Source organism: Natator depressus, chromosome 8 (genome assembly GCF_965152275.1).
Source record: "Natator depressus isolate rNatDep1 chromosome 8, rNatDep2.hap1, whole genome shotgun sequence".
In the NCBI taxonomy this organism is placed as follows: domain Eukaryota; kingdom Metazoa; phylum Chordata; order Testudines; family Cheloniidae; genus Natator; species Natator depressus.
In genome coordinates, this window is record NC_134241.1 from 57,634,305 (window position 1) to 57,661,464 (window position 27,160).

At 38.0% G+C, this 27,160-nt stretch overlaps 1 long non-coding RNA gene across 1 annotated transcript in view; it reads left to right on the forward strand.

Annotated features, from left to right (window-relative positions):
• LOC141992857 (uncharacterized) overlaps positions 1 to 5,123 on the forward strand; it is a 101,476-nt gene extending 96,353 nt beyond the window's left edge. Inside the window, exon 3 of the long non-coding RNA XR_012640670.1 lies at positions 5,056 to 5,123. This is a non-coding gene — a long non-coding RNA (uncharacterized LOC141992857). The remainder of the gene's footprint in view (positions 1 to 5,055) is intronic.
• Positions 5,124 to 27,160: the final 22,037 nt, after the last annotated feature.

The following is a 27,160-nucleotide window of genomic DNA, read 5'->3' on the forward strand; positions in this document are numbered from 1 at the left end:
AAATGTGTGGCTTAAGCCTAAAGCAGCTCTACCACCTGAATAAATGTGGGGTAAAAGCTATTCTTGGCCATGGCCAAAGACTATCCAGGGGATCGTGTAATTTGATTCTGAGCTGACTTATTGCCATAGATCAACTGGCCCTTTGGGCATCATCACTGTTACAGTTCAGGGTAACAACACTTGTACTCCCCCTCCATAGTCCAGCAAGGGCACACACTCTAGACTCCCAGCTCCCTCAACTCTCACCTCCATTTGTCCTTCCTGTAAAGTGTTTTTCCAGGCTGCACCGTTTCCTGCCCACCCTGTGATATCTCCAGCAAGACAGATTGCCTAAGTAGTACTGCGTTTCTGCTTTGCTTTCTCTTTAAATGCTGTGAATGGGGAAGTTGCTCACAGGTTTAAATTTCAACACAGGTGGTTTTTTTGTTTGTTTTTTTTTAATCAAGCACATTTATTCTAAAGGTGAAAGAATTATACAAAACATCTATACATATGCTAATAAGCTTAGCGGAGATCTCACACAAGGGCTCTGGTTGATGTCAGTCCTTCCAACACTTCCCTAAGGATTCTGACTCTCCTCTTGGAGACAGGTTGTTGCCAGTTTGCCGAATCAGGAAGAGGCCCTGAGTCAGCTGAAACTCAAGCTATTTATCCAAGATTCATTTTTTTGTCTGTTTTCTGGAGAATCCAATTTGAACTAGTCTCTAGAAGCCTCACCAATAGGTGGTGTCTCTCTGCAGGTGTTACCTCACAAGTGTAGAACCAGTGTTGACAGCTCCAATTTGATCAGGGTGGATGTAGTTCACTCCCAATAATTGATGAGGAGGTGTCAATTCCAGGAGAGGCAAAGCTGTTTTTGTACTGAGCCAGCTGCTCCCACTCCCTATTCAAGCCCAAATTAATGGTGTTAAATTTGCAAATGAATTGTAGCTCTGCTGTTTCTCTTTGAAGTCTGTTTCTGAAGTTTTTTTGTTTAAGTACTACTTTTAAATCTGTTATAGAATGTTCAGGAAGATTGAAGTGTTCTCCTACTGGTTTTTGTATGTTACCATTTCTGATGTCTGATTTGTGTCCATTTATTCTTTTACGCGGAGACTGTCTGGTTTGGCACAGTGTAATGGCAGAGGGGCACTGCGGGTACGTGATGGCATATATAACATTAGTAGATGTGCAGATGAATGAGACCCTGATCGAATTGGCCCTGTCAACACTGGTTCTCCACTTGAGAGATAACTCCCTTCTCTTCATGTGTCAGTATAATAATGCCTGCATCTGTAATTTTCACTCCATGCATCTGAAGAAGTGGGTTTTTTACCCACTAAAGTTTATGCCCAAATAAATCTGTTAGTCTTTAAGGTGCCAATGGACTCCTTGTTGTTTCTGAGGATCCACAGAACCTCTTATAACCTTGCCACCCCCCGGGTTGTCTATTGACCATCACATTGAGACAAACTAAATGGGCCCTCTAACCTTCAAAAAATCACAGGGACTTCATTGCAAGTTCCTTTCTTTCTGCCCCACTGGAGCCACATGGATGTTAGGCCCCCTTTCCACTGGGAGAGGGGCAGTATCTTTAGCACAACTGGCCCCTTTCTCCTCTCCCTGACTATTCTGATCTGAAGCTATCTACCATGTGGTCCATTGTCTCCATTGGGCTATTGGTAAATGTATCCCTTCTGGAATATGAAGGGAGAACTTTGTGTGTTTCCATATATGACATACCCAAAGACCTAACTGGCATGTATTGCAGTAAGCATGTTTGAGGGCAGCAGTAACTTAGACAACACCATCTATGGGGAGAGAGTTGAGTTTCAAGGATTTTTTCCACAAGGCATAGAAGTAACGTAAACAAGTTTTTGGCCTTCTCTACAAGCAGTGCTGCATCTCCTAGTTGCAGATTATTTGTAGGTCCCCACTGCTCTTGTTCACCAAAATGACCAGCTGCAGAATTAGTTGGCACATCATACAGCTAGTTCTTATGGTCTCTATGCTGTATACACTTTTGTACCTATCTTGCTAGGTATATGCAATGAGTTTCACTTACGTGGATATCTTGTAGCATCTCTAAGAAACTATTCCAATCAGACCCACAGGCAGGGAACAAACTTTACAGGTGATTATGAACAATTTCTAAAAAGAACTATGCCACAACTTAGAGGGCATTTCTTCCAAGATCTAACAGTCTCCATATTCAGTTACAGGTAATCTTAAGTGTTGTTGTATTTAATAGAGGTACCTGGTGTCACATGGTATTACAGCTATATAAAAGGAAATTATCCTTTTAAGGTTTCCCCAACAATATTACAGTAAGTAGTTTTTCTTTTTTCCATTATTACATTGGGTCTAGACTCTCTCCATTTATAGTATCCTTGTTTAGGCACAATTATTATGCAAATAGTGTCTAATTCAGAGGGCAATAAGTGTGGAACTTTGAGATCATATTATACCTGAATCTGAACTGTTCATATCTGTTAGGGATTATCAGCTTGTGTGTGGTTTAGATAATAAGGCTTCTGCAATATGTTTGTTAGCTAATTTATTTAAAGTTATTGCAAATCATTTTAACGTTTTACTGTGGGGAAGGGGAGAAATAATCTTCATTTCCTCTCCCTTTCCCTACCCCATTTGAGTATATATATTTTTATTAACAAATTATAACCCAAACTTTTTTTTTTCTCAGTGTAAAATTTCATTTTAGAAAATCACAGCATGAGGTTTATTTATATATACAATAATGCTGGATAATAAACAGGCATACATGATTTCTTTCTTTATGCAAATGTATATTTTATTGGTATGAACACACAATGTTTCCTTCCTTTGAGTGGTTTTAAAATCCAATTTATTTCTGCTGATTTGAGGTCATAAATGTAATGTTACATCAGAGAAAAAAATAGTATTCTCTGGAATGTGGTAATAAGATTTGTCTGAATTTTCATCAAACATAGACTATGGTAGAAAAGAAGAAAAAAATTCATCTGATTTTTTCAGTGTATAAGCAGTACAAAACAGTTGGCGTACAAATTCTCATTTTGTTATTGTCTAATGCACACAAATGCTCTCTATGAACTCAAACACATAGTGGGTGGTGATAAAACTATTCTGAATAACACAGGTTACACACTTGCTGTCTTTTTAGCAAACAAGTAGTATGTAAACAGATCCTAGTTCTCAAATGCACTTGTTACTCATGAGAATTCATTGAACAGTTTGAAAGAGTTTTCAGGCTATGGTTTGATTAACTGTTCACTCAGCTATTTCTGTTGTATGGTAGTTGGTTACCTACATTTCATGGTTCTGATTGGCTGACTAAACGTATGTGAACAAAACAAGAGTGAATAACAAATTACAGATCTGTTCCAGTTTTGTCAAAAAGAATTATTTGAGGTCTGGGAAACATTTCTTTACAGTGAGAGACTTAAGCCATTTTTTAAAAAAGATCCAAGAGGCAATTCGATCACTCTACATGGATCTACATGGACAATGAGATTTTTTGGAAGGAAATGGCTCTTTAATCTATCATGCTCTGCTTTTAAAGGGGTAGTGAGAATTCTGAAATTCTTCAGGGGAAAAATACTGAGTGAAGACAACACAGATCAGAAGAGAACAGGTCTGGAGAATATTTGACAAAGCTTTTTATAGATTGGGAAAAGGGCGGGGGGAAACCTACCTGTGGAATACTGTGAGGGAAACCTTTAAAAATTCATAAGCAGAGAAGAACATGAAATTCCATGGCTGGAAGCTGAAAGTAGACACGTTCAAACTAGAAATAAAGGCAAACTTTTTAGCAGTGAGGGTAATTAACAACTGGAACAACTATCGTAGGGATGTCTTTAAATCAAGACTGAATGCCTTTCTAAAAGATAGGTTCCAGAGTAGCAGCCGTGTTAGTCTGTATCCGCAAAAAGAAAAGGAGGACTTGTGGCACCTTAGAGACTAACAAATTTATTTGAGCATGAGCTTTCGTGAGCTACAGCTCACTTCATCGGATGCTGTAGCTCAAAGCTTATGCTCAAATAAATTTGTTAGTCTCTAAGGTGCCACAAGTCCTCCTTTTCTTTTTTTCTAAAAAAATGTTGGTCACCTCGATTTTTGAGTACAATGTCAACAATCATAGTTTGTACTAATGGGTCTTCGCGTGACTCAATAGGCCAATTTGGGAAGAACAACATTTACTGGACTGGCCGCAGAGCCATGTGCTAAAAAAGAGATACCACAGCTGAAACAGAAGTTATGGGATTGATACAGAGTTGACTGAGGTTCTTTAGCCCTTGTTATTCAGGATGTGAGACTAGACTTGTTATGGAGGATGTGAGACTAGTAATAGTCCTTTCTGGCCTAAAAATCTATGAAGGCATTTTGGAAACAAGATTTCTTGGGAATTGCAGTTTCTTTTATAATGGTACCATTGGTGACTTAGCTATCTTTGCTGCCCAACACCCCATTTCTGCACTGAGTATATCATATGATGGGGAAGAGAATTTGACCCTTGATTTCAATTTATTTGTTCTACTTGTAGTATATGTTGTCTTGACAACTTCCGTTGGAAAGAATTTGGTCTATGTATTAACCAGGGCCAAACAAACTATGTTAAAGAAAACATTGTTATCAAGTGATGGTAGTGTGTTAAACACAGAGACAAAATTTACGAATCCTGGAATTATCCTTATTAAAAAAAATTTAATAGATAAGATATTGAGCAAAACAACTAGCTTTGAACTTGGTTGTCTTCTCAATGGCATATAGAAGCACATACCGTGTTCACCTTTGTTCCTAGCTTTACATCCTATTTCATGGCATCAGTACATGGAATTTCTCTCAACATTATGTCACAGTGTTGGGAACTTTCATTTGAGACATCTTTGATTATACTTAGCTATAAAATGACAAAAAATAAACAATGTTGTATGAAGCACACTGTGCACAATGTTGATGAAAAAATCAGTTTAGCTTTGTTCTGACTGGCCTATCATGGTGAAAAATCTGTCCAATAAAGATGTGGCACAGTAAGTTTCCACAAGACAATTAATGTATTTTCTCACTTTTTCATTGAAGCCCAAGAATGCATGCCACAAGATAATCTTCAACGGAACTATAGACAAGCGAGAGCAGTTCAAGTAACCATTGAATAGGAGCACAGCACACCATGTGACATGGACTACATTACTGTAAGTACAAGATGACTAAAAGCTATTGCAAAATGCATATGATTATGGACAAAAATGCATAATACTGCTTCAATTGTAATGTATAGACATGTACTATGTACTCTAAGGTGTATTCACACAAAGAACAGAATTAAGTTTGAATGTACAATCTTAACTTTTGGCATTTCTTCACTTTAGTATGTTTAACTATGTTTAAATTCCCATCATTGTAGGTTGCTCTAGATACAGATAAATAAAATGTACAACTGTCTGTCAGATGTAATGGCAAGGACAGACTCCATTTAAAGAACTACTTATACATCCCAGAATAGTCTAGACCAAAGGTAAATAATACATTGTTTTAAAACATACATATTCAAAGCTACAGGAAATTATCATTTTTCAAACCTATAATTCAAGGTTAGATTGTTCAACCTTGAGAGTCAAGACTTCAAAGTTACTAAAACGATATTAATGTCCCTTTAATTCTGACGTACTGCTTCCAAGGTAGTAAGAGGGCATATCACCAATATCTACTAAAGAGCTTCACATTTTTAAACATGAAGTATTCTTTAGATATGTTACTTTTCAAACAAATTAGTGACACTTGAAAGTAATGTAGCAGATATTTTATGTTAAAATCCCATAAAGGCTCTTTTGATTATATTGGTTTAGACAAGAACTAAACAAAAGTTTTTTAAAAAGACCAACAACAACAAACAAGAAATATGATGAAAACAGAAAATGTTTTCGGAAAAGTAAGAGCTATAATATTATGTCAGAAGGCATTTACTAAGAGAAATTCTATCTTGGGGAATCTGTTCAATAGCCTAAGACTTAAATTCCTCTCCACCGTTTGCTATTTTGTTTTTGATAACTAATTGTCAGTTTAATCTCAAATTGGGCAGAATTAGCTTCCTCACAGAACCAACTCCTGTTTAAGGAAAGATTGCTTGTGCAAACATTTTGGGGTGAAGGGTGAGATGAATTAGTCATTCTGACAGGACAGTATGAATTACTGGAATAACCAAATGAAAATGTTATGTGGGACACAGTCACATTGACTGTTGCTAGTTAAACTGATGTATGTGTCCATGCAGCCACACACATGCCCAGACTATGCATAATCACAGAAATCATAAATACACTTAGATTATTCTGTTAGCTGTTCAGCTTTCATCTTTTTTTGAAATGCTAAAAGCTTTTCTATTTCTTGCTGGCAGAGAAATTACTGAAACTAGCACTACTTTTAAGATAAGCTCAATAAGTTGGTGCTATCAATGGGATTTTTCATGTAAGCACATACAGAATTTATTCGTTTTTGTTCCTAAAATTCAATTAGAATGTAATCAGACTTCATTTTGCAAAGAAAGTGGCTATTTCTGATTGGATTTTTGCTCTGAGTGATTCAGTTAGCGTTCACAAATATATTTATTTGCTAAGGTTAAGTAACACAAACTGGAAATTAGTATATAATGGCACAATGCTCTTGAAAGACAGCACAATGAACTAAAAAATAGAAAACTAACAAGATCTACTGCCAGAAACTTGATGAAGAAGTTAAATGAGGAAGAAAGAAATCATCCCGTTCGAAAGCTTATGGAAGATCAAAATATTAAGTGGGGAATGTGTTGTGGATTAGATAAATAAGTATCATATGAAAGATCTGAGATTGAAGTACAGTGCCTAAAATTCCATCATTGATGTGTTACATATGCCCCATTTCTATACTAATGACCACAGTCCAAATCCTGTTTGCCTAGGCTGACCAGATGTCCCCTTTTTAAAGGGACAGTCCCATTTTTGGGGACATTTTCTTATATAGGCACCTATTACCCCCCATCCCCGTCCCATTTTTTCACAGTTGCTATCTGGTAACCCTGTGCTTGCCTAATGTGAAGACTAGTCATTGTATTCAGTGGGACTATTGCATGCATCAGATGAACAATCAAATATGTGGAAAAATACTTTAAGTTAAGCATTAAGATCACTTCTTTAGGTTCTTATTCTTGAAAATGTTTCTCTTGGTGTGTTAAAGAAGGCTCCTAAACCTAGAGTTAGGCACCAAGATAAGTGTTCAGATCATTAAAAGTTTTGATTACCTATCCCCTGACTTTATTGGGTGCTGCTAGGTACTCAGCATTTTTTTTTTCAAATAAGGCTCCTTAGGGCTTTTCTACATGCGTGTGGGCGGTAAGCTGGGGTATGAATTTAGCCTGTACTAGCCTGCCTTGCATTGAGTGTCCGTGTGGATCCTGTTGCCACACACTAATACTACTTAAAGTGGTGTTTGATTTGTCTAGTGTGTGTGTTTTTTAAACTCTTAGTAATTGTATATTATACCTTATTGTATATTGCTATTTACAGTGAATTCCGTTTTAGCAGGGAGTTTATCGCTGGGTTTCTCTTTAAATGTATTGATACAATCAAGTCCAGGGAGATGTTTTTTCCTGCAGCAATATAATTTTAGTTTCTTTAAGAATTATGCTATGAGGAGAAAGTTGAAAATCCTATGATATTTTTCAGAAAGACCATGGGATAAGCAGGCATTTTTACCCAACATCTCCCTGGTCAATAAAACAGCTTTCAGGTATATGTGAGGTTTTGTTCATCACTTAATGGCTATTGAGCTTTCCCAATATTCACAATGTTGTCTCTAGTGCATTGATTTTCAGTGCTGTTAAGTCCATAAGACCACTGTAACAATACCGTGGGTCTTCAATATCACAATTACTCAGAGTAACGTACTACAATTTATCAAAACTTTAAGAGCAGTAATAACATTTTTTGTTCTGTCATAAATAAAAAAACAAAAAACAGGGGTGGCCTAGGTATTTTTTTAAAAAAAAATACGCTTCATATACATATATGACCTGACTCCATACATGTCATCTTTCACAGATTTAAAGGTATCCATCCTGCAGCAAAAAAACATGAGGACCAGACTTCAAAGTGAAACTGCTGAACTTCAGTTCATTTGCAAATTTGACACCATCAGCTCAGGATCAAACAAAGACTGTGAATGGCTCACCAACTACAAAAGCAGTTTCTCCTCCCTTGGTGTTCACACCTCAACTGCTAGAAGAGGGCCTCATCCTCCCTGATTGAACTAACCTCATTATCACTAGCCTGATTCTTGCTTGCATATTTATACCTGCCTCTGGAAATTTCCACTACATGCATCTGAAGAAGTGGGTATTCACCCACAAAAGCTTATGCTCCAATATGTCTGTTAGTCTATAAGGTGCCACAGGACTCTTTGCTGCTTTTACAGATCCAGACTAACACGGCTACCCCTCTAATACTTGACATCTTTCACATAGGAACTTCATACTGATTACTCCATGTGAAAAGAGGTACAGGACTTCTACTTCAGTTTTATCCTCGACGTTTTTTCAATTGGCTTCTGTTTCCCATCCTCCTCCCTTGGTTTCATCTTATTTTCAACATTCTATGAATCTATACCTTTCCTCTTAATCTCTAATATCTATTGCTGCAGATATATATAGTCTTAGCTGCATAGACTGTTCCTGGGCCGTCTTCTTGCTCTCATAAGAACTGATCTGGCACTTGAGAAACCATATATGCAGAAAAATGCCCTTTCTGAAGTTCTGAGCAAATTCTCAGAGCCTGATCCTCAGCTGATATTAAAACAGTGGAGCTTCACTGCACTGAAGCTACACCAATTTACATCACCAGAGAATCTAGCTTCTAGGTAGGAGGTGTAGCCCAAGCTTCCTCTTACTGCGCTTGGACTCATGAAAGTTGTATCTCTGGAGGCTGATTCTTTTTAACACCTTCCCCATACCCCAGAGATGCTGAACACCCACATCTTCTGCTGAGATCAGTTGAAGTTATGAGTGTCAGAAGCACTGAAATTCAAGACACTGTATTTGAATCTGAAACAGTTAATATCTTTTATAATATCACTTCTTGTAATACTTATTATACTTTTCCTTTACTGTATTCCTCAAATCCATTGATTCCACCTGCCTCACAGGACTCACATTCCTTCCTTGTTCACAATTTTTAATTATACCATTATTAATCTGGAAGAATTTATTGCATCTTTACAGGACTGTCGATGTACTGTCACAGAATTCTCATTGCCATTTAGTACCAGTTCCCATTGCCTTTATGAAATATGTCTGAAGTGCAATGTGAATGATTTCATCTCATCATAGTACTGTTTTTGTAGTTTGACAGGCTAGTTAAATAAAAAAACAGAAAAAGAAAGAAAATGCATATTGAGGTTTCCTTTTCTTGTGATTTTTAAGCAACACAGAGTGTACCCTAAATCTTTGGCGTCTGGTATTTGCTCTTATATCAGGGGGGTAGCCGCATTAGTCTGTATCCACAAAAACAACAAGGAGTCCAGTGGCACCTTAAAGACTAGCAGATTTATTTGGGCATAAGTTTTGTGGGTAAAAAACACCACTTCTTCAGATGCATGGAGTGAAAGTTACAGATACAGGCATAAATATACTGGCACATGATGAGAAGGGAATTACCTTACAAGAGGAGAACCAGTGCTGATGAGGCCAATTCAGTCAGGGTGGATGTGGTCCACTCCCAATAATTGATGAGGAGGTGTCAATTCCAGGAGAGGCAAAGCTGCTTTCGTAGTGAGCCAGCCATTCCCAGTCCCTATTCAAGCCCAAATTAATAGTCTTAAGTTTGCAAATGAATTCTAGCTCTGCAGTTTCTCTTTGAAGTCTGTTTTTGAAGTTTTTTTGTTCAAGTATGGCTTCTTTTAAATCTGTTATGGAATGTCCAAGGAGATTGAACTGTTCTCCTACTGGCTTTTGTATATTACCATTCGTGATGTCTGATTTGTGTCCATTTATTCTTTTACGTAGAGACTATCTGGTTTGGCCAATGTACATGGCAGAGGGGCATTGCTGGCACATGATGGCATATATCACATTAGTAGATGTGCAGGTGAATGAGCCTCTGATGGTGTGGCTGATGTGGTTGGGTCCTCTGATGGTGTTGCTACAGTAGATATGGGGACAGGGTAGGCAACTGGGTTTATTACAGGGATAGGTTCCTGGGTTAGTGTTTCTGTGGTGTGCTGTGTAGTTGCTGGTGAGTATTTGCTTCAGGTTGGGGGCTGTCTGTAAGTGGGGACTGGCCTGCCTCCCAAGGTCTGTGAGAGTGAAGGATCATTTTACAGGATAGGTTGTAGATCCTTGATGATGTGCTGGAGAAGTTTTAGTTGGGAGCTGTAGATGATGGCCAGTGGTGTTCTATTATTTTCCTTGTTGGGCCTGTTCTGTAGTAGGTGACTTCTGGGTACCCATCTTGCTCTGTCAGTCTGTTTCCTCACTTCCCCAGGTGGGTATTGTTTTAAGTTTTAAGAATGCTTCATAAAGATCTTGTAGGTGTTGGTCTCTGTCTGAGGGATTGGAGCAAATGCGGTTGTATCTAAGGGCTTGCCTGTAGACAATGGATTGTGTGGTGTGGTCTAGATGAAAGCTGGAGGCCTGTAACTAAGTATTTGCCCTTGTATATCTTCCAAAGAAGTTTTAGTGAATGTCTTGTATTTTATCTATATAGTTTTTTCCCACTAATATTAGTTATTATAATTTTCACTTTGATTTCTCTTATGACAATCCAATTGTCCTATTCTCTTTGAATGTTTTACTTCCTTCTAACAGCTAGTTTCTTCTATCACACTGTGAACTTTAAGAATCATCCCTCTGCTTCAGCTTCTTTCCAATGTCCCTACACACACACACACACACACACAAATCCACTTCTCTTGATGCCCACTCTTGTCCTTTCAGCCTTCAGAGTTTTTGTGTTTGTTTTGTTTTATGGAAATGTCAAGGGAAGTTTTTGAGATAAATGAGTTTAACTTTTCCTTCCCAAGTACTCTTATTCTTGCTTGCAATTGTCACTTATCTGTAATTGAAAGTAATTTTTCGTCCCTCTGTGCATTGGGAATTAATGGATATTGGCCTGGTTCTTCTTCAGTTGAAGTTAACAGAAATTACCATTTAACTCAATGGGAGAGGGATTGTGGGCCCCTCGTTTTCTTCATTGAAAATATGTTATGCTTAATGATTTCACTGACACTCTTACTCTGCTTAGTCTACACTTGTCACAGTACCCTTGCCGAGGTGGACTGTTGTATCATGATGACTCCTGAGAGACTCTGTGAGGGTGCAGATTGCCACCAAGTGGCTCTCATTGCATCTTTGGGGGGAGAGCTAATTTCAGTCTGTATCAGAAGTGGCTATTCCAGTAACCTGCTTGTATGATGGTCAACAGCGATGTCAAAAATACGATTAATTTTTGATCACTCTGTCCAAGGTACATGGTTTCAATCATTCAATGTGCCTTGAGTAGTGATGGACTCTAATGCTATTATTTTTTTTAATATATCATTAATTTTCTAGGCATATGTAAAACATCGGCTATAATTCTCTGCTCTTCATATCCAAGATTGACTTTTATAACCACAGCGACCTTTTGTGTGTGAGTGCATGTTATAATTAAAGTAGTCCATGTTATAACTGTTTGATTCCCTATAGCAAATAAATATTAAGAGAAAAGGAATTGTTTTTCTTTTTTTCTGAAAAGAAAGCTTGTTTGCATTGTTTCATAAGACAATGAATATTCTGTTACTTTAAATGCATTTTATTAATAATCTTTATTAAAGCAGTGTCTAAGGGCCAGTCAAGAATGGACCCCTATTGTGCAAGACACTGTGCAAACACAGAGTAGCCTTGTAGGATTAATGTATTGTCTTTGCAGAAGCTGAAAATCTGTGGGACTTTCACATAATATCATTAGCAAGTAGGCCTTGTTCCTGTGAAGATTTAATCACATACATAACTTGTGAATACTCCCATTCATACCTCTCAGCCTTCATTGGCCTAAATGAAGAATGCAAGATGTCAGGCCCAAAATGACGGAAATGTATAAATTATTAATGCAGAAAATTAGTGCTGCGAGATTCCATTCTTCAGTATAAATAACATTATATCACCTGAGAGTCAGCATTTCTCACCGCACATATTCAAAAATCATGACAGACTCCCACAGATCAGGAGACTTCCAAAAATACATTGAGTTTTTGGTTTTTTTTAATTATCCAATGGCATTTGAGAAGTATAAATCCACACAATTAAAATACTGAAGACATTTCATAAACTATTGCAGTATACCAGCCTATGAAAGTAGGTGAATGGTATAGATTAACCACGAATAGCTTAGCCAAAGTCTTGTGAATAGTCCAGGTGATGTAGTAATCACATCACACACAATTCTGTAACCAGAGTATGCATGGTTACTTTCTGGTTTAGGTCATGCTACCATGAGCCTTTTACATATGTATACACAGTGTTTGTGAAACAATGCTCAAATTCTTTAAAAATATTCATAAATATAGATTTGTGCCTAGGTTTAAGTAGCTCCAGCACAAAGATCTGTGATAAACAAGGCAGAAAAAGAAAAATATTTTGATTTAAAAGGTCACAAATTTACCTTTGTCTCTTAAGGTATGTCTGTACTGCAGCGGGGAGTGTGCCTCCCAGCCTGGGAATGTAGACTCTCACTAGCTTCACTCAAGCCACTATGCTAAAAATAGCAGTATGGATATTACTTCATAGGTGGTGGGTAAGGGTTATATCTGCACTACAGCTACCATCTACACGTGGAGCCAGAGGTGCGGTTTGCAGTTCGTGTAGACACACATGTGCAAGCTCTCATGAAGCTAGCACACTAAGCTGTGGTAGTGTAGGCAACAGTGAGCGGTGGCATGGGCTAGCCACCCTGAGTATGTACCCTTGGGGTCCAGGTGGGTTTGCACTCTGGGAGCTTAGCCCATGCCACTGTCCCGATATTGCGGTTACACTACTATTTTTAGCAATGAGAGCTAGTGGGAGTATGTCGTCTTAAGTTTAGAATCACACCCCCAGCTTCAAGTACAGACATAGCCTACAAGTGCAGGTGTGACTGTAGTATGGGTATGTCTACCCACGCTACCTTTTGTCTAATTAGCATTGGTAACAAAAATAGTGAAGAGACATCAACGTGGGCTTCATCGTGGGCTAACAAGCCCACTATGGCGTCTACCTTTGTACTCAAGTTGATAGGCTACACTGCAGCCCATGACATCATGTCTTCACTACAGTTATGACCTGTGATGTTTAGACTAAAGCTAGCACCGGTATGTCTCCTCTGCTACAATTTCATCTTCACTTAGACGTACCCTAAGGGCCTGATCCAGTGAGATATTACTCATCCTCAGCTCCTGTTGATTTCAATGGGATCTGAGTACTTGGCTAATTGCAATAGGTACGTAGTATATTATATGTTTAGTCCTTGGATAACATAATCAACAAATGTATACAGTCTAACTTGGGAGGAACTGATATATTGGATGCAGAATAGTAATTGATTTATTTTAAAAGTTAACCATTATATGAATACTGATGTAGTCATAGGTCTGTATTATGCAGGAAATCAGACTAGATGATCATGATCTGGCCATAAAATCAATGAATGAATCAGTATTGACCAGCCCAAATGTTAAAAAATCACACAAGTCTGGTCTCTTAAAATAAGGGGGTTTTAAAAGTGTATTCTATCTATTTATCTTTTGTCTTTAGAGCCTTTAGGGTGCACTTGGCTCACATTTTCAGGCTTTCCCCAGCAACCAGAAGGGCTAGAATCTTATGTTTTGCTTTTAAATAAAAACAGGGGTATTCTCATGCAATATTGTAACTTTAGTAGCTGGACTTTAAGAAATACACAAACAAATGCAAGGAAAAAAATACAGAAATTGACAGCAATTATTAATATATATTTTAATTTTGATTACATTAATTAACAATAGTTACTAGTTTAAAAAAGCAACCTAAATTCACAGATGGATTGAAGCATCTGAAACCCTATTTGTCCTTGGAGCTCTCATAGCATGAGATGGAAGATTATTTTTGGTTTTTGACTCTTCTGCTGATGCTATCAACTAAGAAGCCAGTTAGTTTCAAGAGAACTGATGGTTCTGGGCAATTACAACAGGGAATTCCAGAAGGCAGTAATACCAGATTGCCATTGTGGAGCATGCAGGATTCTGGAAAATTAGGTCTGTGAAGCAACAACAAAACTCTAATCTTTCTCTTATAAAATTATAGGCTTAAACTCTGTGTTAGAGATTCCAGTTCAGTAAAGTTCCCAGACAGTAATATCTACGGGAATTCCAGCTAGGAAGATTCCAAACCTAAGATATTATAGGTCTCTGTCAGGAATGCATTGGAAACTAAAAGAAGCCAAAACGTAAATTAGCATAGTTGTATGGAAATTTTCTATTTGCACTAGACTGGCTACTTTGCACTAGTCCACTCAACTGCTTTGCTGTATTGGGCCAAAGTTCTCACTGTAGCATTAAGTATGACTTCCTACAGTCACTGACTTGACAAGCCATTAGGAGGCTTTAGTGAAGAGGTATAAAAATTGTAGGCTAGCAGGGATTAAAGATTACCCTGGTGTTCTGAATCTGTGTTCATCTGACACTTAGCATCGTGCAAGATTCAGCCCATAGTGAAAAGCCCAAATGAAAGTAAGGTATATCAATGGAAAAAGAGAGATTTGAAGGCTTTGCTTATTTCCATTTGCTTAAAAGGCCTTGTTTGAAGTAATTGTCCGTCTGTCAATGCACTTGTTTTCTGGTGGGAGTGAAATTTACATTGCCTGTAAAGGGAAGATTTTCTTTCTCCAATATTAAAGTCCCCTGAGCTTGATAGACACCTACCTCTCAAGGGCTTTTATTGTCACTTGTCAGTGCAGTTCTGCTTTACTGGAGTGGCTGAAAGTCATGTTCAGCTTTTCCAAGTTTTGTTAATCAGTTTGTGTCTCAAGAGACAGCTCCCCATATATGCATGAAAAGTGCTAGTAGTTTTTGCAGTCATAGCCATGGGGAATCATTTAAGTTATTAAAAAAATCAAATTGTTTGACTATTGAAATTAAAATGACAATTTATATCAAATTAACAAAACTGATTTGGGAAAGCTTTTAGGACACTTCTGAGTTAGGAAGATGGATGAAGAGTTTAATGGTTGCATGTAGGTAACAACTCCTTTTATCGAAAACTGTCTCTTCCTGGAACCAAACCTGAAATATTTCTGGAAGTTTTAAAATAGTCAATTAAATTGCCCCCCTTATATTTCATTGTTCAAATTTTCCTGCAATTCTCAGTTTCATCCAGAATTGGACATAGAAGTGCCAAAGTATCACAAGAGAGGAAGGATTTTTAAAAATCACACCTTTCCCACAAGCTATTTTGGTTTTGGCAAACTAACATTTTTCTGGTGAAACGTTTGTTGGAAAATTCCTGACAGTCTCCATTTGGAAGTGTTAAGTCACAATGAAGCATACTTTTGAAGCTTACTTACTGTGGTGTATTTACCTTAAGTAACCATGAAGTTACTTCTATCACACAACCATTTTAATTTACAGATGTTATATTTGGAATGTAGCTCTGAATGTGAATCCATATCTATTCAAGTTTAGTTTTATTTATTAAACAGTGGTTTTATTTAGAAAAGTGCATAGGCTTTTAAAAAATGTGAATAGGACAATACGAATAAATGCCAAGATAGCTAAGAATTTCACTAATTCACAAATTGTTAGACAGGAGGAGAAGAAAAGATTGCCAAGTTCAAAAAAATATGGGCTCAAACTGTTGTTTTGTGTATCCTAATTCTCTGCTTCCCCTAGCCTCTGTATGAGAAAGGAATTCAGAAAAGTAATTCTAGTTTGGAGACATCTTTTTTTTTTCCCCCCAAATAGAAGTGCTAAATCAAACCACTTTCCTGGTTAGAAGTAAGCGAATACGAAATGGCGATGGACCAAAACCAAATTTATTACCCCAAATATCCTAAATTTCAGGAGTCTAGATACAATGTGACCTGCCTCCAAACAACACTATAAAACCAGCCTTCCAATAAGGATTTCTACAATATCTCTTATTTTGGCTGCAGTAGCCACGTTAAAGTTACCCTTTAACAACATTATTTCCATGTTTTTAATGCTTTGGGTTTTTTCTCCTGTTGTGTATCACAGTTAAGTTTTGATCTTCAGCCCTCTGCCATGGACTACAAGTCTGTGACAAAGCTGTTTCATTATTAAAGCTAATGAAGAGAAGCGGAATCCTAAAAGAGGAAAATTAGCAATGACCACAGCTGTAATTCTGGCTGTCTCCAGTCAAAGGCAAACTCCATTTTTGATTCCTTATTCCTGTTTTGTGTGTATTCATTGGGAGTGTATCATCTGCCTGACTTTTTTAAAACATGGAAACATCAGAACATAAGTCATTTGCTTGACTCAGTAAGCCAATAAGCAAACAGGTCAGCTGAAGGAGCTGACACATTTTTAATCAGCAAGAAGGTACATAAAGTCATCCGCCAAGTCACTTTTAGAGGCAGTGAGTGAAATCAAGGCACTTGCTTAGCTTGTCCACACTCCTGGAACACATCTTTTAACTTAGAGTAGGCATTGCAGAACCTTAACCTGATCACTTTGTACCGTATATTTATAAATGAAGAGTTTATAATTACATGAAAATAGCTCTGAACTTTTGTACAAACACAATTTGGGCCAAGTCCTGCTTCCTTTACTCAGTGACACAGCTCCATTAAGGCTTCTTCTGCAATATTTCTGGCTTGACAGGAGGCAGTAGGTCCTGGAAACCTCCTGAAAACATATACTCCAAAGATGTCCAACCTGATTTTACAGACTCGAGAGATGGGGAGGAGAGGGTATGACCATGAAATGAGAGGAGAGGGCATGCCCATGAAATAAGAGGAAAAGACACCCAGTGGCAGCTTGCCATCTTCACAGTCCACGTAACTATTGCTGGGGAAAGATTGGAGAGAGTCCACAGGGATAGGGGAATATCATGCATTGACAGGTTTCTGAGGTCTGCACTGCTGTATCTTCTAGATTTCCAGGAAGTGAAAAAAAGAAACATTCTGGTCATCCATCCTCTGATCTGTACTGATAATGACCCATCAGTTCTAAGGGGAAAGTAAGGCACCCTGTCAATCCATCCAAAACCACGTCACTACGACAATCTGACACCATTCCATGCTCTTTGCATAAGAGCATACATTCCAAGGAGCTGAACAAATCAGAACTCTTTACCTCCCCTGAGGAAGTAATGACAATTATCCCTTAAAATAAATACGTGTTTAACTTTGCAAAAAACAAAAAACAAAAAAAACCCCAACTTTGACAGTCGTGTTAATTTTAGACCTGTAAGAAAATCAAGAAAAAGTCTAAGCTCATTGCTCAAATACACATACAGTGTTCTAGAGTTTTTCTCTCACTGGCTGCCAAAATAATAAATGGTTAAGTTCTGTTTCACAGCAGCAACCAACAATAGAGTTGTGAGCAGTGGATAAATAGTTGTGAGCAGTGGTCATGCCATTTCTCTACCAACATGTTCTGGGTGGGAACAAATGTGCCCTCTAACTAGAAGCTGTTACTTCACTCAGATAAAATGTTGGACAGGTGTCAGGTCACCATTGCAACTTCTCTTGTGCAGCTAAAAACAGACCTAATTTTAGAGGTGTGTGTTCATAGTTTGGTTTGGATTTTGATACCTTAGAAAGTATTAAATGGGCAGGAGTTGGAGTGCAATTTGAATGACTCCTGGGCAATTCTGGGCCATATTTTCTGAATAAAAACATACCTTGGTATGATCAAGAGCTATTTAACCAAATTGTCATGTCTCATATCAATACACTGGTTTGAAAAAAGCAAGAAATGGGACTCTGTGGGTGCAGCAATCACAATGCAGGATTGAGGCCATACTTTGTAACCCTGAAGAAGCAAGCTTCCTTCAGAACAGTTTTTTCTTTGTAATCCTGAATGTAGAAGAAGTATACATTCAAATCTGAGTCAAAATACTTTTTGGAAATAAGATATTTCATTGCCAGTTTCTGGGTTTTTCTTCCTCTTCTATTTTGTGACATTAAACTTACAAAACTCCCATTTTTTTCCCAATGGAAAACTGAAACACATACAGATCCACCTTTAAGACTCTCTTTAAAAAAACTCTGTAAAATAAACATTTGTTTCATTCTTAATCTCCTAAATTTCTATTTAGTGTTCAACAAATAATTCATAGTGAATAACTTATTTGAATTTCACATAATTTGCTCTTCACAAATTATTAGCAAGTAAGTTAGTCTTTTATTCATTATTCAAAATTATTCACTGTATTGTCTGAACACAATTCTTAGCCTGTATATTGTGGGTAAGATGTTAACTTTAGATATTTTGACACTGAAGATCTGAGATGTTGGCTGGACATGAAGTTTACATGGCATGTCTGTTCACTGACTGGATGAGCATAATTTTTTAGAATTAGGTTTCAAATAAAAAAAATCTAATTTATGAATTCAAAATTCACTTTCCATTAATATTTTCTAAAATTCACTGTTTCCACACACACACAAAACAATCCGCTTGTTTGCTGGATCATTCACTGAAAGTGACACTTAGGGGGCACAGACATTATCAAAACAAACTCATTTTGTTTTCAATGCAATCATAAAAATGGTAGTCATTTACTCAGTTCTATTGACTGCAATGGGAGTTTATCAGAATATGGGAAGATTAAAACCAGAGGAGGACTTCAGGATACATCCAGTTTAAAATAATGGAATTTTTCTTATAGTCAATTTCATTCACAGAACAACTTTATTATCTTGATTCTTTATTGCAATTGTGATGCAGTAACATGCTCTGGAACATTCATTCTAATTAACTATACATTTTCACTGCATCTGAATTCACTGTAGATAGGTTCCGCTATTTTACTATTAAGTGCTATCCAATTTGTCACAGTACAAATCACAGACTAGGGGATACTTAGGAATGCTTCCAAACTTGGCAGGGGAAAAGGCAGGATTTGATTTGAAGATGACTGGAACATCCTCTGATGTGAAGGCAAAGCTGGAGCAAAAAGAGGGATTCAAAGAGTGCATGGCATGCAGGGTCTCAGTAAAAGGCAAGTGCGTACGTTTTGGATCAAATGAAGAGGGCAGTACAGGTATTGGTTGATATGTATTGTATCTTTAAGAGAGCACTATACAAGTGGCTTTTCAGAAATCAAAAGAAAGATTGTCAGTTTTTGACCAATCAGGAAAGATTCGGATTCCATCAGTAAGTTCTTCCCTTGTTGGGAAAGAAATCTGGGACACAGGCTCAGAATTTTCATCCTGGTCTGTTAATTTACTATATGAATATATTTCCTATAATTGGATTAACAGTAAAAAATTAGCAGCAAAGCTTATGTGGGTAGAGCATCTGTCATAAATACAAAGGGAAGGGTAACAACCTTCCTGTATACAGTATTATAAAATCCCTCCTGGCCAGAGGCACAATATCCTTTTACCAGTAAAGGGTTAAGAAGCTCAGGTAACCTGGCTGGCACCTGACCAAAAGGACCAATAAGGGGACAAGATACTTTCACGTCTGGGGGACGGGGAAGGCTTTTGTCTGTCTGTTCTGTGTGCTTGCCGGAGAGAGATCAAGAAAGCAAGCAATCCAACTCCATTAGAATTAGTAAGTACTAGCAAGGGAATGTGTTAGCTTATTTTTGTTTTGGCTTGTGATTTTCTCTGTGCTGAGAGGAAGGTGTATTCCTGGTTTTCTTTTTGTAACTTTAAAGTTTTTGTCCAGAGGGAAATGCTCTGTTTTAAATCTGATTGCCCTGTGAGATTAGCTTCCTTCTAATTTTACAGAGGTGCTTCTTTTACCTTTTTTCTTTCTAATAAAGTTCTGTTTCTTTTAAGAGCCTGACTGATTTCTGTATGGTCCTAAGACCCAGGGGTTTGGGTCTGTGATCACTTTGTAACCAGTTGGTTAGGATATTATTCTCAAACCTCCCCAGGAAAGGGGGTGTAAGAGCTTGGGGGGATATTTTTGGGGAATAGGAACTTCAAGTGGTCCTGTCCCTAATTCTTTGTAAAATCACTTGGTGGTTGCAGCATACCCTCCAAGGGCAAAAAGTTTGTGCCTTGGGGACGGTTTCACCCTAAGCTGGTAGAAATAAGCTTAGGGGGTCTTTCATGCGAGTCCCCACATCTGTACCCTAGAGTTCAGAGTGTGGAGGGAAAAGAAACAGCACCATTTTTAGTAGTCAAGAAAAAGAGAGCTGGGTTCATATTCCCAGTTACATTACAGTTTGTCTTGCATCCCCATTAAATATATTAAAAATCCATTTAACTCAGTATTGGCAACCTCAGATGGCTTTGGCTGTTCTGTTCTAAATGTTATGCATATTTTGCCCCTCTAGTTCTCGGTTTCAGCCAAGTGGGCTCTCTGTCCCCTTTTTTTCCAGCTGCCCACTACAATTCAGTGTAGCTCCCTTTGAAATACCTGAGGAGAAATTGGTGCATTGTGTTGGTCTCAGTTGATTTAGGCCAGATCTGCACTACAGACATCGGCCAACATGAGTATGTTTGCAGGTCTGGGTGTGAAGAGGTGTGAACACTGACAGACACAGGTGTGATGGCAGAAATCCCTGGTGTAGATGCAGTACCATTTGAAACAGCACAGCTTATTTCTCTCACAGTTTGTGGCTTTGCTATATTGGTTTAAAGCTCAGCTTTGCTAATATAGCTGTGTCCTGTACCAGCACAGCATTTCTAGTGTAGACATGGCCTTAAACTATGAATTAATTTTATCCTAGTTCTCAAGAGTCATCAGCTAATTGTCCATCACCTGTTACCTTATTTCCTTACTTGTGGACTCTTAACCACTGAGTTATTAACCTATCCGTAGACTAGATATATTTGTATGGCCATAGCAATATTTCTACAGTTTCCCATTGCAGAGTCTTATTTTGGTAGCACTACTGTTTCATATATTTAACTAGATTCAGTACATTATGAGGCTGTAATCTACTACTGTAAGTGTTAAATGAATTAAAAGTAATGCTGTTTTTCTCTTGGCTGTTTAGAACAGCTCTAGCATCTTGTGACCTGCAGTGGGATCTCATGCAGTTCTCCCATACACCTACTACTTAAATAAGCATGCAGCCAAAGATGATTAATGCACTTGGCTTGGCTAGGTGTGATTGCAATGTTCTAGTTTCAATAATTACCTCATTAGAAAAATAAAAAGTTACTTTGGTGCATAGCTTTCATTCTAAAACAAACAAAATAACATTAAAATTTGCAGCAGCTAGTACGTATAAATTTAGAAACTCAGATATGGTTAAGGAGTCCATAAATTAGCCATGTATATGGAGTTGAACAGCAAGGTAAACAGTTTAATGCAAATTCACTAGCATAGCATTTTAGCGCAGACTTGCATGGAGTGGTCACAAATGTATTTGGCCTGACCATAATCCTTCCTAGATATTTGTCCATAACATAACATAACATAACAGCCACAAGTCTGTGCCTGCGTGAAGCCTGGTGCATGGTTCAAAGCAGTTTGAGATGGAGGTGTTTTAGCAGAAGTATTTAGGTTTGTAGGTGGTGGCTAGATACTGATAGGGGGAAGATTGTGATCTCAGCTCTGACTAATCCTGACGGATATACACAATATAAATAAGGTCAGAATCTGGCCCATAACATTTAAAAATATTTTAAAGGTAAATTTTGACGGTGGGAGATAGAATGCAAGATAAGGAAGACCAGAGAATCAGAAATGTTATTACTTCAGATTTACACCAGCCTTAGATGGTAAATGTATTTTTTCTATATTACTGGCTGTTAAACCTTATCATTAGAGCTGTGTGAGAACTAGAAATTCCATTTCATGAGGAAATTCTGTGATGTTTAAATTTATTTAGCTCCAAATTGGAAAAAAGCCAAGTTATTTAAAATTTCCCTTGGAACAAAATTTCCAAAAAACTTCATTTCAGTTGAAACATTTTATTTTTTAATATAAAATAAACTTTAAAACAATTGCTCTGAACTATAAAAATTGAACTGTTCCATTCTGAAAATGCCAAAATTGAAACACTTTTTTCCATTTTTTCCAAAACTCAATGCATTGGGAATTGACCTGTTCCTGCAGGAAGTTTGTTTTGAAAAAATGGCATTTTCCAATTGAAAAAATATCCCATGTAAGTCATACTATTGACTTCATTGGAATTACTCATGTGTGTAAAGGTCAGAATTTTCATAAATCTTTGCAGGATCAGGACCTGCTGTTTGTAATATGCATTAATATTCTTAATGAAGTTTGGTGACTGAGTGGTTTAAAGCATTGGACTATGTCCTGAAGGTCATGGGTTTGAATGTCACTCAATTTCATTCTGAAAGGCCACCTGCAATTTACCAAAATGCAAAATGGGTACCTATCCATTAGGTTAGGTTAGATCAGTTAAAGGTAGTTGGATCTGCTGCTGGCCACATCACTCCCTTGTGTACTGTTGGCTATGAAACTGACATGCTCTAACAATAAGAAAAGGAGTACTTGTGGCACCTTAGAGACTAACCAATTTATTTGAGCATATTTGAGCATAAGTTGCATCCGATGAAGTGAGCTGTAGCTCACGAAAGATTATGCTCAAATAAATTTGTTAGTCTCTAAGGTGCCACAAGTTCTCCTTTTCTTTTTGCGGATACACAGTAACACAGCTGTTACTCTGAAACATGCTCTAACAATGTCAGTCCGAGCCCTTGGCTTGGGGGAACTTAACTTTGAGTAACTACTCTCTCCTTCAGATGAAATGTTTATCTTCCAAAATGTCATGCATAACCTTTACAAGTAATTGAGAAGGTGGATGGACATTTCAAAAGCACATAGAATTAACAAAATTCTTCCATTAAAATCTCGTAGATTTCCTGCTGTCCTCACTGGGAGCATTGTTATGCCAAGGTTGAAATGCTTCGGAAAATCCTTCCCTATACTTTTTAAAAATATCTATAAGTTATTCATTACCCCCACCTTTCTCTGGCTTACATTTCTTGAATTTCCCTTCATACAAATTTTGAAATCCATTACCATTGTCTGATAAAGGCATATGCCAATTTCCCTGCTATATCCTTGGGAGACTTTACGGATTTAAGTTTAAGAATCTTTGAGGACCAGGGTACTAAATGAATGATTTATGTTCTGTGGGTCAGGATTGTATGTCCCCTCTAGGGTGAGGGGGAAGAGGTCCCAGGTGTGAGAATTGGGGGTTCAAAGGACTATATTGAAGAATGTGCCAGATAAGAATGGATTTCTGGAACAGAAAGTGTTAAGAAAGTGGTTTTCCTGGGGAATATCTAGGGAGGGTGAATGCAAATTCCCCACCTCTGGTTATGCAAAAATCTAGCCCTTTGAAGCTGTGCCCTGAGAGGGTGAACCTTGTCTGCTGGTCACTTGTTACATGAGGCCAAGATCAAAGTCCCAAGCTGTATAAAAGACTAAGTGTTCGTGGTGGTTCTGATTCTGAGACTGTTATGAACTGGTAACCATAGGAAAAACCCAGTTGTGGGTTTTGAAGGACTGACACCTACCACAGTCTGACGCTGGAGTTGAGGGTGGGTACCTCTGATAAGCTTTGTAACATGCATGAAGGATCTTTTTTTAGTGTTTTCTTTAATTCTTTCACCTTAAGAATAAATATGCTTTCTTATAAAGAGCTGTGCGGTAACCTATAACTGCAGGCAATTATGCCTTCCATAACCTCTGGAGAAAAAGCAAAGCACAGATGTTGGCATTGTAGGTGGTCTGGTTTGCTGGAGATATCACAGTAATCAACAGGGTATGGTACAGCCTGGAAAAACCCTAGTCAGGAGGGAGAGAGAGACAGGTCTCTTCCCAAAAGAGGTGGTGACTGAAAAGCTGGGAGCCTGAAGTGGGTGCCATTGAGCGACAACAAAGAGGGAATAAAGGTGCAGTTGCCCTGAATTGTGATATGGGTCATTCAAACTAGCAGGATACCTCAAGGTGATTTGCTTTCCTTTCTTTCCACAGTTCTAGTAGGAGAAGAAAATATTCCTGTCACTGATCTTGGCCCTTTATGATATTTAATTTAAAACAAAAACCAACCAACAAAAAACTTCTAGAGCATAAATTACCAGACAACAGCAAATAATAGTAGGAATTTACCATACCATACAATTTGTACTAATAACTGTTCTTGCTGTATTTTTCCTGTACCAAAATGTGCCTTTCTCAACATTTTCTTTTCTAAATGCTCTTCTGCAAGAGTGTTTTAATAGAAGAATGGAAAGCAAGAGGAAACACATGAAGATATAGACCCACTACTCAAAGCTACATCCAGCATCACTACTAATTATTTCTTGACATTCTGTTTTGAAAACCAAAAATACTACGGTTTTGTAATGGTTTGCCAGTTTAAATAAATCAAAGCATAAATTTAGATTCTGCAGAAAATAATGAAAACATATTTGAGTTTTCAATTTTTGCTGGCCATTAACTGAAAATCCATTACAATGAATGAATTTCTTGTACAATCACATCAGGATTAGGAAAATTGCTTAAACAAGATTTTTATAAAATCCAGAATGTTCCAGCATTTATTATAATTCATGTACAGTCACCAGTAACTTAAATTGATGTGTTTCTCAGCTCAAGCTTGGCTGCAAAAGTAAATGTTTCTGTTTTCTCTCTTTAGTAACATGCTATTGATTTTTAAAAGCAAGGAGACATTACCAGTCATTAACATTATTTCTTTTTAGAAATACACACATTAAAGCAACTCAGAAGTGGTATCATTTATCTTAAGAGTTGGATAACTGTGATAAATAACTATTCTTTGTGGCATTTGGGGTGGGGAGTTAGTGGAGAGGAAGGAACAGAGAGCATTGCCTGATGTATTAATTATATTGATTACCTACAAACTCCCAATTAACACTGTGAGGTTGGGCACCCTGACGTGCATGGTTGCAACACTCACATTTAGGAAAAATCTTTGTATTTGTAATAGTTTTATTAACACAGTTAGCAAAGTCATTGTCAAGGCTGATTCCCCACTCTGGCATTTCGAGGGCAGAAAGTGGGGGCCTGCGAGGACTCTTAAAAATTAATACTTGCCACTCCAGGTTTGTATTAAATTCCTAAGGTTACAGCTTCTCTCTGACCTTGGATGGGTAGAGGCTGCCACTACCCAAGTGCAGAAACCCTTTGAGAACCCAGGAAGGCGCACTTGTCTTCCTAGACATTTCCTGATCTAGTTACATATCTGGGGTTTTAAATGAGTAGTTTCTAGGCATGATACTGATGATTTTTTTCATTCCTGGCCCAAGCTCTTACAGCATAGCTTTGTCCTGTCCGCCATTCCCCAGAGAACAACCATAGACAGACAAAATTCAAAATTCAATTTTTAAAAAGTTCTAGCTTTCCCATTGGCTCTTTTGGCCAGGTGCCCACTCACTTCGTTTTACCTATACATAGCAGTGAGATGTTTTTAACCCTTTACAGGTAGAGCAATTAGAGAACAGCTGCTAAGAGGTATTCTTGTGCTCAGACATCTGCTGATGTTCCTAACTTAAAATATCCCACGCTGGTATAAACTAGCATCTTGTGGTAACCTGTGAGCAGTTAGTTAGTACAGTGTTCCATCTTGTGATATCTTATGATCTTGGGCACGGATTGGCAAGCATCCCTTGCCCCGCGCTGCTTCCTGCATCCCCTTTTGGCCCAGAGCGGCAAACTGCGGCCAGTGGGAGCTGTGATCAGCCGACCCTGTGGACGCGACAGGTAAACAAATGGGCCTGGCCCACCAGGGGGCTTACTTTGTCAGGCAGTGTGCCAAAGGTTGCCGATCCCTGACCTAGGGTTGTTCCTGGCTAGCTGCTTATGCTAAGGCTTTTAGGCCTTGTGCCTTGTTTAGCTAAGCTATTATCTTACAGGCATTGTAGGCTAATTTACATTACAGCTTTAACTTATGCCCATGCCTTATTTAGCAAATACCTATATCTAGGTATAGGTATAGCCTGCAGGAGGAAGATACTGTAGAGGTGTGTAGCAGCTCCAAATATCAAATTGGATCTCAGTCATGAAAGTTTAGGAAAGCTTAGATCCAAGCCTTGGTTTTGAAGCCCATTTTTAAAGATGTCTAAAGTCATGAGCAGCCTTATACTCACTGGATATGCTAGCTGGTCTCTTTAGCTGTGCTGAATGAGTATTAATTTATATAACACTGGATGTATGTTAGGCACTTGCAGATGAGTAAGAGTGCTTGTTAGCAGTACAATTCCCTATTTTAGCATTTCAGGGCAATCTCTCTCCACAGCTTTAGCTCATGTAGGAAGGAGAGAAGCTGGATAAAATAAATTAGAAACAAGCTTACACCAGTGCTCTCAATAGTACTGGATCAGAAGCCTTAGGATAGGGAAATCAGATGTGTAAATTACAATCTCAGTAACACCAGTGTGTGTGAGGAGGAAATGATCAGGGGGCTGGGGCATGACTTATGAGGAGAGACTGAAGGAATTGGGCTTGTTTAGTCTTGAGAAGAGTGAGGTGGGATTTGATAGCAGCCTTCAAACTACCTTCAGGGGGGTTCTAAAGAGGATGGAGCTTGGCTGGTCTCAGTAGTGGCAGATGACAGAACAAGGAGCAGTGGTCTCAAGTTACAGTGCAGGAGGTCTAGGTTGGCTATTAGGAAACACTATTTCAGTAGGAGGGTGGTGAAGCACTAGAATGGGTTACCTAGGGAGGTGGTGGAATCTCCATCCTTAGAAGTTTTTAAGGCCCAGTTTGACAAAGCCTTTTTTGTAGCCTATAAATTATCCAGTTTTTCTCTAGTGCAGACACGGTAACACATTACAGCTGGGGAGATTTATTTTTTTTTCTGCCATCTCACCTCTCCCTTGGCAAAACATAAAATAAAACAGGTATCACTATATCAATTTTATTTATTCTTTTATTATTTGTTTTCTTTTAGGCTGTACCACCTTTTCCATAGGTGGTACAGTCAACAATACATGGGTTAAGAGTAGCTTTAAATTCTTGAAGTCTGAAAAATCACAAAGATAAGTACTTGGCCATTTAACAGTTTATTTTAGAAACCTATTAT